Source organism: Felis catus, chromosome B3, assembly GCF_018350175.1.
Source record: "Felis catus isolate Fca126 chromosome B3, F.catus_Fca126_mat1.0, whole genome shotgun sequence".
NCBI classification, from domain to species: Eukaryota; Metazoa; Chordata; class Mammalia; order Carnivora; family Felidae; genus Felis; species Felis catus.
Window position 1 is genome coordinate 83294362 of NC_058373.1, and position 9682 is coordinate 83304043.

Here is a 9682-nt window from a genome sequence, read left to right on the forward strand (position 1 = left end):
GGCTTCAATATACAAAGCCACAGCAACACAGTACAAGGAGAAATAGAAAAATCTACATTTTTAACGAGAGGTCTTAACCTAAATCTCAGTTGTTGATGGACCAAGCAGCCAAAGCAGAACTCAAATGAGTGGAAATACCCACATACGCAAGAATCTAAAGTTTAGCATCCATAAACGCCTTCTGTAATACTAGGAGATATTCTCTCACTAAAGAAAAAAATAAATCCAGAAAGAAGACCTCGAATATAGAAAGCAAGGGTAATCAAAGCAATTAAAAAACAAAATAAAAAAGCTCTAAAACTTCTTCGTTACAGAAAAAAAATAACCCTAGAACTATTGTCTTTATATATATAATTTTATATATATATATGTATATATGTGTGTATGTATATATATATATACATATATGTGTGTGTGTATATATATATACATATATATGTGCATATATATACATACACACATATATATGTATATATATATATACACACACACACATATATATGTGTGTGTGTATATATATATACACACACACACACATATATATATATATATATATATATATATATATATATATATATATATATATTTGAGGCGGGGGAGGGGCAGAGAGAGAGGGAGACAGAATCTGAAGCAAGCCTCAGGCTCTGAGCTATCAGCACAGAACCTACACGGGGCTCAAACTCATGATTGGTGAGATCATGACTTGGGCCAAAGTCGAACACTTAACCAACTGAGCCACCCAGGTGCCCCCGAGATTATCTTAATAGGAGAAGTGGATGAAATTGAGAAGGAACTAAAAGCACGGAGACATGGTTATTTTGTACAATAGGAAGTTATAGATTCTGATTAAGTCTGGAAGATAGAAAAATATTTAGATGCATATCAAAAATGTAAGATTAACTACTAGAAAAATACTGTGTATTGTTCCTAAATGACCTGAGTAAAACCAACAAACAAACAAACAAAAACAGGAACAGGAACAAAAGCAAACAAATAAGAAGTTAATCAAAGACAGGAAAAGTAACAAATCAAGAAAATAAGAAGCATGGTAAAATATGGTATGTCAATCCAAACATGTCTGTGACTCCAACAGATGGCTTGTAGGAGGAGAAACAAAGCTAGGAGCTATTTACAAGAGATACCCCTAAAATAAAATGGCACCACAAAGTTGAAAATAAGGAGATCAAAAAAATACATACCAGAAAGATACCAAGAGGAGCACAATAAGAATGTCAGACAATACAGTTTGAGGCAGACATCACTAACAGAAGACAAAGAGGTGTATTTTTATTTTTAAAACATTATAATCCACAAAGATCCTAATAGTCACACACAGATGTGCAGTATCCCCAGAATTTCAAAATACAGAATGCAAAAAAGCCTCATAAAAATATAAAAAAGGAAAATTTATAACCACGGTAGGTCTAACACCCTTAGAATCCATTCCTATGCAACTTCTCCAAGTTTCTCCTGATTAGCAAAATCTTACTATTTGTTTAGTGTCTAGGTTACTTTTTCTCAGGTCTCAGTATAATCTCCATCCCTAGAGCATGCTAAGAATTGACCCTAGTGATACAGCGAATGGCAACAAGGATGGCTGTGGTGGGTCTTGAGGAGAAGGACATCCCATTTCAAGACATCTGCCCTGGTTGAGGTGAGCACGTAGGTTTCAAGCAAAGGAAGGCACCTCTCTTCAGATTTTGGCAGACAAGATACTTCCACTGACGAGGGAAGCTTGGGGTGACTTGGGCTTCAAGATCGTTAGTTTTCTCAGTCTGACCAGACATTTCTATTCCAAGTTTTGGGATCCCATTCTTTCCTATTAATGCCCTAAACTTTAAGGAAAGAAACTTGCCACACTGTGAAGTTAGCACTCACAACTCTACAGTCCACACAATTAAATTTTGTACCTGATTTTTAGCAGTATCAGCCCCGTGACTACAAGAAGTAATCATTCTTGCAGGGCTATAATAGAAGGTCTCTGACTTCCTATAGTCACATGGTGATTTGAGCTGAGAGCTAACGAGCCTGAACTTGTCCTTTCCTCTCTGTAAATATTCTAGTATATTCAGGGCAATCCACCTCCACAGTTCTGTTCTTTAGTCCTCATTACTGCTCTAACAGTCAAGTCCACCACTTGCTTGAGATCTCAAGGCATTTGCATCCAGTGACATTGCATCACAATTAACCACAAGTGATATTTATCTTCTGGGTGGTATTTATCTTCTGGGACCACTTCCAGTGCCAATTCTATCACTCAGGGTCCAGGCAAGAGACAGAAACTACATAGGAATTTGATCAGGGAAGATTAATACAAGGAGTTATCTACAAGAATATATACTAATAGAGAACAGGGCAGAGGGAGAGCAGCCAACGAAGGAACAAACTTGGAAGGGCAGCCCCTTCCCCGTAGTGGGATTCAGATCTCCTAGAGGACAAGTCTCCAGCCTACTAGATAGTGGAGAAGCACTCCAGACGCCTAGGGCCAGACCTGGTTCAAAGTGGGTGAGCTGAGGCGGGTCCACCGTGAGGCCTCCTGCTGGGTGCCCGCAAGCAAATCAGCCAGGCTGGGCACTGGCAACACAACTTGCTGGAGGGTAAGCGCCACTCTGTGTCCTACATATTCCACAGACAACCAAACGGGAGTTCACTTCAAACAGGAAGGTGCCCCTGCTTCCTGCCATGTCCCTCCAGCACCCTCTACTGGCAAAGGCTGGCATTGCGCCGGACGGCAAAGGAGAAAGGTTTACAGTGTGGCTCCGCTATCAAGGCAGTGAAGGGCCCATTTGAAGCTGAGGGGCAGTAAATTGGTAACTAACGTATTCACTCGCTATTGCACTCCCTTTTCCTTCACCCAGCCCATTAGCTGTCTGGGGCTCTTTACCTGGCTCAGTACCCTAAACCCTTGTTCCCAATGGGGTTAGCCCTGGGTAATACTGCCTAGGGAGTGCCACTTGAGCACTTTGCTAACCTTGATTATGGACACAGTAGGCCCAGGACAGGACGGAACCCAAGGGAAGCCCTAGACATCTGCCATCCATATTTCTCTACATCCTCCTTGGGCAAGGAAACGTTCCCTTGATAGTTTCATCAATCACTCCGGTCTTACACGTGGGTCATGTTGTTTTTCATTTTTGTCCATTTGCCTGGTAGTGACTCCTGCAGCTCTGAGTGTCCAGGTGGCTCTGTCAATATCCACACTCAATAGACATATCACTGTGCCTCCTGGAGGAAGCATTTGTCCTTTGGGTACTAAAACCTCTAAGCTAGCCAAGCCCAGATTCACAGGGACAGGAAACACTTCGTAAGTGAGTTATGCTATAATCATTAGAGGGAATGGAGACAAGGTTCCAGAGGAGAAAGCTGAAGCACATAGAGGTTAGATACCTCACAGAGGTTGCACGGTTACAAACAGCTAATCTGGAATTCAAAATCATGCCTGACTCCAAAGTCCACATTGTTTCCAATCTACCGTGTGGCCTCCCGACTATCTGCCAGGCAGCTGTGCAGTATTAATGATAAACACAACATCGGGCCCCAAACCTCCAGTGCTGTCTCAGCCTCTAAGAGAATCGCCTCCATCTCACAGACACACAACGCCTTGAGTTGTGCTTACCTGCTTCCAGCTCTCCCTGCCTGTCTGTGCTGTGCATCACCCAAAACCCAGCATCGTTCACCCAAGAATGTTGAAACCAAGGGTCCTACCTTTGTGGCTAGAGTTTTCTTCCCTTATGTCAGAGCTGCTGCACTTTTTCCAAGCTCGAAAACATTACAGCAGCACTAGCTCATGGGTCCAGACCTTCGGCAGTTGTCCTACCACACTTTTTACCCTGCGGGCGGTGGACAGGTAGTCTGGCTCAAGGGCGGCCATAGTAGTTTTGCGGCGGGGCGGGGGGGAAACACAACTGACCACGAGTGGTGGAAATTTTAAGCTGCTGAGGGAGGAACAGCTGACCTTTAAGAACGCCTCCAAGCATGAGCGTGGCTGTTAGGAAAAGGAGCAGCAGCTGCAAAGGAACGAAGGCGCCCTTACAGGTGATTAACCACCACTAATGCCTCTCCTTCGAGATGGTGGGCGTGGCTGCCCCAGCCTCCAGATATGTGTTTTATGACGATCTCTCCCTTCATGGCACCCTAATGGGAACACGTGGCTCAGATTTGGGGAAAATATTAACTAAAACCTACATTAATACAGAGTCTAATAGAGTCCTTTTTTTTTTCTTAAAGAAGCAGCTGGCCATAACCTAATAGGGAAAGAAATGATCATGATGTAGCTGTTCTCCTTGCAGATGAAACTTCATAATAATATAACTTTCGTGCATATAGGTCACCCCCAAGACCAGGCTCCACTGTGGGTTTTAGAAACATGATCTAATTTGGGGCGCCTGGGTGGCGCAGTCGGTTAAGCGTCCGACTTCAGCCAGGTCACGATCTCGCGCTCCGTGAGTTCGAGCCCCGCGTCGGGCTCTGGGCTGATGGCTCAGAGCCTGGAGCCTGTTTCTGATTCTGTGTCTCCCTCTCTCTCTGCCCCTCCCCCGTTCATGCTCTGTCTCTCTCTGTCCCAAAAATAAATAAACGTTGAAAAAAAAAAATTTTTTTTAAATAAAAAAAATAAAAAAAAGAAACATGATCTAATTTGTGTAGCTCTAAGTTCTCAGTCAGGGTCAGGCATTATTCATCCACGTATCCCATTTTACCACTGAGTCAGGTGAGGGATGAGGTAGAGCCCACCTTGGGAAATGGTGTGAAATGAGGAAAAGCATCTTCAGCTCTGGGCCAGCAGGGCACCACCCTCCACCCCCCTACCCTCCTTCCTCCAAGTTCCTGGAGCCTGGCCTCCCTCTGCTCTGCTCTCCACTAACCGAAACCTATTTCCTGTGTCTCATGCTCTCAGACCTCAGATGTCAAGCAGTGAATCTGATTCACAAATCAGTGCTCGTGTGAAGAGACAAACAGGCAGTGTACCATCATTTAAGTAGATTTTTAGTAAAATCTAGCTTTCACCTCTTAAGGGACAAGTAACAGCAATCACTTTGCTTCTGCTTTTTAAAAAGACCAAAAGAGTGAGTGTGACCCTGTGTGATTTGGAAGGGCCTGCACTGCCCACATCCCCTTTCTGAAGAAACAGCCTTATAGGGAACTATGTGATTCTACCCCATGCCCTCCATCGACAGCACTGGCAAATGCCTGACCAAAGGGTGGTCAGTCTAGACTTCTGGTCTGGCCCCAAAAGATGAACTTTGCAACTCGCGTTTTTTTCTTCGGAATTGGAAAACCGAAAGCAGCTGGAATGGCACATAGCCAGGGTATCATGGTCCAGAAGAGACTTTCCAGCCAAGAGAAGGGGGAGCAGGACAGAGACGGTGAGGGGTGTGGCTGCCTTGAGAGTTTCCTTAGTCCCTGGCTACTTTCTAGGCTTCCAGAGCTAGCCAATGAGACTTCCACTCCTCTTAGCCTGTTCTTGGATGTCCATGACACTTGCTCTTGAATTTCAACACCAATGAGACTGCTACCTAGAGGGTGAACAATTGTCCACCAGTTAACAGCAGAATATAGAGCAAAATCCTGGCCTCCAAACCCGAACTGATGTATCTGTCCCCAAAAGTAGGGGTGATCCTGAAAACACCCAACAGTTGTACAGCAGAGGCCCCACTCATCAGAATGGTCTGCCCTGTCAGATACCAGCGCATGTGTCCCGGCCTCTAGCTTCAGTCAGGATGGTTGTGGCAGTTGGAAGAAAGCCATCAGAAATGCCTTCACACCCCTCCCTCGCTGAGATGACGCTGCAAGAGCTTACCATAAGTTATCGTCACATGTTTCCCACCCAGACTTGGTGCCTCCGGCCTCCCTGCGATTCCCATGGTGCCTGAAAGGGGTGGGGTGGGCCCTTCTGAAAGGGAAAGTCACCCTGGTGGGACACAAGTTCCAAATCCTTAGGTGGAACCAATCCTTGGTTGGTCTGTATCCACACGAGTTAGAATGAGTCAGGGTGTGGCCATCAGAGCTGGGAGAAAATCTCTCTGAAGCTCTTGGGGGAGATTTTATAGGTCCCTGTGGAGAAAGACACACAGCATTGGCAGCCATGGTAAAAAGCACAGGCATGCTGCCTCTGTATACAGGCAGAGGACCACTCACTCCTTCACACAACTCCCGTTGAGCCCGTGGGCACTACCAGTCCTGCCCACTTTTACACAGACTCAGATGGAATTTGTAAAACATAGGTACCCCGTGCATATCTTTAAGCTAATATCTAAATTTTTCATTTTGAGTTTAAACAAGCAGTGTCACAATGCAAATATTGACATTAAAAAAAAAAGCCTGTTCCATTATTCTCTTAAATGTAAAAATAGAAATGGCTAGTGAGATAGAATACGACTTGAGGGTGAGACAGGAGGGTGAGAAATCCTCTTTAAGCAGCTGAGATCATCAGTATCCAGGCAAAGCTGTAGGGCCAGAATTCTCTAAGCAGAGGAAACAGGTGCAAAGGCCCTGAGGCGGGAACAGACCTGACTTATTTGAAGAACAGGAGAACGTTAGTGTTGCAGAAACACAGAAAACAAAGAGTAGTAAGACACAGGCCGTAAGAGAGAGGGGTAGGCAGGGGCTGGATCGCGCAGAACTCTGGAGGCCATTTGTGTTTACTTCTTTTTGCCCCTCCACACTCTCCACCCCTATGTCCCTGCCTGGGCCGCAGGAGCCTGACCCGTGCCTCCGTCAGTAGGCTTTGTTGACTGCTGACTTCCAGATGTGCTTAGCCAAGGGTGTGCTCCAGCAGGTCTGAAGAGGAAAAAGCAGGATTGCGGGGCTTATTCCCCTGGCTCCCTTCTTGCAGAGTCTCATGAGCCAGCTGGGTTCCTCCAGTGAAGATCCCAGCCCCTGTCAGGGAGCCTCTCTACCCTGCCTCTGGTTCTGGTCACCACTTTCTTTCCCCGCCTCCCCACACCCCTTCATGCCTGGGGTGATCCCACTTGCTCTTATAGCAAGGGAAACTCTTCCGGTTTCCCTAACACCCTCTCCACCTTGGTAAAAAGTGCCTCCATTCAACTCTTCTCCAATTATCCTAACTTGTGTGGGTCATCTATTTCCTCCCGGGACCCCGCTTGGCGCGCCATGATAAAGTGCTTACATTTTATTAGCAGTATTCTTAAATCCTTTGGTAATCGTCTTCCATCCTGTGAAATTATAAAGTCGTATCACAGATCTTTTTTATTCTGGCTTTCATTTCCAGTGCTTCTATGGCGTTACAGGAAATGCAGTGACTCTATACGTGATGCATGACAGAGCTACGCGACACTTGAGAGACAACTGGTCCATTGAGAACAAAATACAGTTGGAGGCCATGAAGTTCAAGTCTTGAGCGGCATTCCCATGCACAACCCTCTCTGGGGAATGCAGCCACAGTAACTGCAAAGTCCATTCCCCTCTCCAGGTTAAAAACTTCCTCTTCACCCTTGTGTTGTTATGTGGAAGACTTTCCAGCCATAACCATATTTAGTCCTATTTGGGGAGGGGTGGGGAGTGGCGGGCCAAAAGCTAAAAAGAAAAATAAAGTCTGTGTATATGCTTCCATAGCTGAGATCGGTTTACTCCTAGCATACTTGCTTGGGAAAGCCTCCATCAGAGGCCGCGTGACCAATAAACCAGGACGAAAACCTTTCCTTTCAACCTGGTGGACCCTGCCTGCTTTCATTCATCTCAATCCAAGGACCATCATGTCAAGTCACGGCTCCGTTACACTGTGGGACCCATAAGTGGCTGCAAGGCCACTGCGGACGGAAGACGGTCCACGCTAATCACGGCAAGTCACAGCTGTCTTTTTTTTTTTTTGTTTAAAGCGTGTTTCCTTCATCAAGATAACATAAATGTACTGACAAAGGGAAACGTACAGACAGCCCAGAGAGGAAGCAGAAGGTAAGAGTGGATGGCCCAGTTAAAAACAGGAACATGTGCAGAGGAGACAGTTTCCCTCCCCTTGCAGGCTGAGCCAGGTCCCCAGCACCCTGAGCGGCTGCTCCAGGACGGAAAACCCCCGGTGCCGTATATTGTAACCAGACGTTCGGCTCACACCTTCTGAGAACACCAGGGAAGGCCAAGAAGCGTGGGGGCTCCTGAAAATAAGAAGCGAAGAAGAAAGGATGTAGGGGATGGTTAAAAATAAAACTTATCAGATGAGAATTAAGTCCGCAGAATGTTATCTCTCTTCGCAGGAGGGCTGGGGGGGGGGGTGGGGAAGGTGGGAAATAGGCACGTCAAGGAGAACGCAGGCCACAGGATGAATAAGCATAAAAATAGGAGGAAATGACCAAGCAAAGGAGCCAACCCTGCTGGGGGAGGGCCTTTCTAGGATAGGCGAGGCGATAGCCCTCAAGGGCCGCATGAGAAACCAGCCAATGCACTGTTTCTCCTGCAGGGATCTATTTTTTTTCCCCTCTGTACCTTTTTCAAATCGGTTATTCTTTGTCGCCTCCCAGGTGCATTTATTATACTTTCAGAAAAAAATAAAGGTCTGTGGAAGAGGTTCTTGGGGGATTCCTACTTCCCGGCATTTTTACGGCAGGTAACCTTGTCCCCAGTGAATTTTTCAAAATCCAGACTGTGGGCAAGTACTTAAGCCCTCGCCCCGCTGGGAACAGCTGCCCGCCTCCCTACCCCCACCCACCTACAGCTCATCTGAGATCTGGCAGGAATTTGGGCTATTCCCAAAGCTGCCTTCCCAACAGGCCTACCACACCCAGACCCTGTTCTCTTTTAACTTCCATTTCCCTGGAAGTTCACGAATGATAGATAAAATGCTTCTTCCACTTCTCAATCCCAAGTCACCTTCCTCCTGTACATCCGCCAGGCATCTGTCATGAGGGATATGCTGTTCTCCCTCAAAGAACAGGCACAAAACAATGTCTACTTGTTAAATTAATGTTTAATGACCCAGTGTTGATCTGCTCCTAAAATGATGAATTTCATTCCGCAACTGCTCTTAAATCTGCAAGGCAAAACTGTGGCAATAAAACACAACAGCCGTTCTGAGATGTTGCTCTAGTTTTAAAAAAAAAAGACCCACAAAATCATCTTCATACATTTTCTGAAAAAAATCTCAGCACTCAGGAGCACGAGCAGCAACCACTTCCAAAAAAGCTGACTTTTCTAAGGGCTAAGTTTATCAAAGGTCAAACAAACAGGATTCAAGAAAGAAATCTGGTGCTTTTTCAGCGCGCACAGCATTTAAGTAAGCAAAAGAGCTGGGTTAAGGAAATTAAAATGACATCCTTTTAGAGGCCACCTTAAAAAGATTCGGCAGAGACTGTCCAAGGGCCTTTGAGAATTAAAAATGTTTATAAATTTCCACTCCATGTCACTCAGAGGTGATGAAATCATTCCTAAGATGACAGAGCCTCGCTCAGTCTCTTCCCTTAGTTTCTATTTCTCAGATGGAGAATTGTCAGGAACAGAACTCCACTGACATCTCAGCTCTACCTCAACCCCAGAGTGGGAAGCTAGGTGTGTGAAAAAGAAAACTCGGCTTTCCTCCCCCAGAGTGCATCAAAACAGGGACAGGAGGGTAGCAGTTTACAGGCTGCCCAAATGTCACGATGATGCACTGTGGCCCGCTGGGAAGCCTCCACATGGCAACCCAGGAAATCCATTCTGTTTTCCCTCCCAGTGGCCCACCCTGCATAACTCTGCT

At 45.7% G+C, this 9682-nt stretch overlaps 1 long non-coding RNA gene across 5 annotated transcripts in view; it reads right to left on the reverse strand.

Annotated features, from left to right (window-relative positions):
* The window catches only part of LOC123386043, a 217736-nt gene extending 213394 nt beyond the window's left edge, over positions 1–4342 (reverse strand). For 3 of the 5 annotated variants that reach the window (XR_006599503.1, XR_006599502.1, XR_006599500.1), the window contains exon 1: positions 3706–4342. This is a non-coding gene — a long non-coding RNA (uncharacterized LOC123386043). The remainder of the gene's footprint in view (positions 1–3705) is intronic. The other 2 variants (XR_006599504.1, XR_006599501.1) reach the window with 1 other exon arrangement.
* Positions 4343–9682: the final 5340 nt, after the last annotated feature.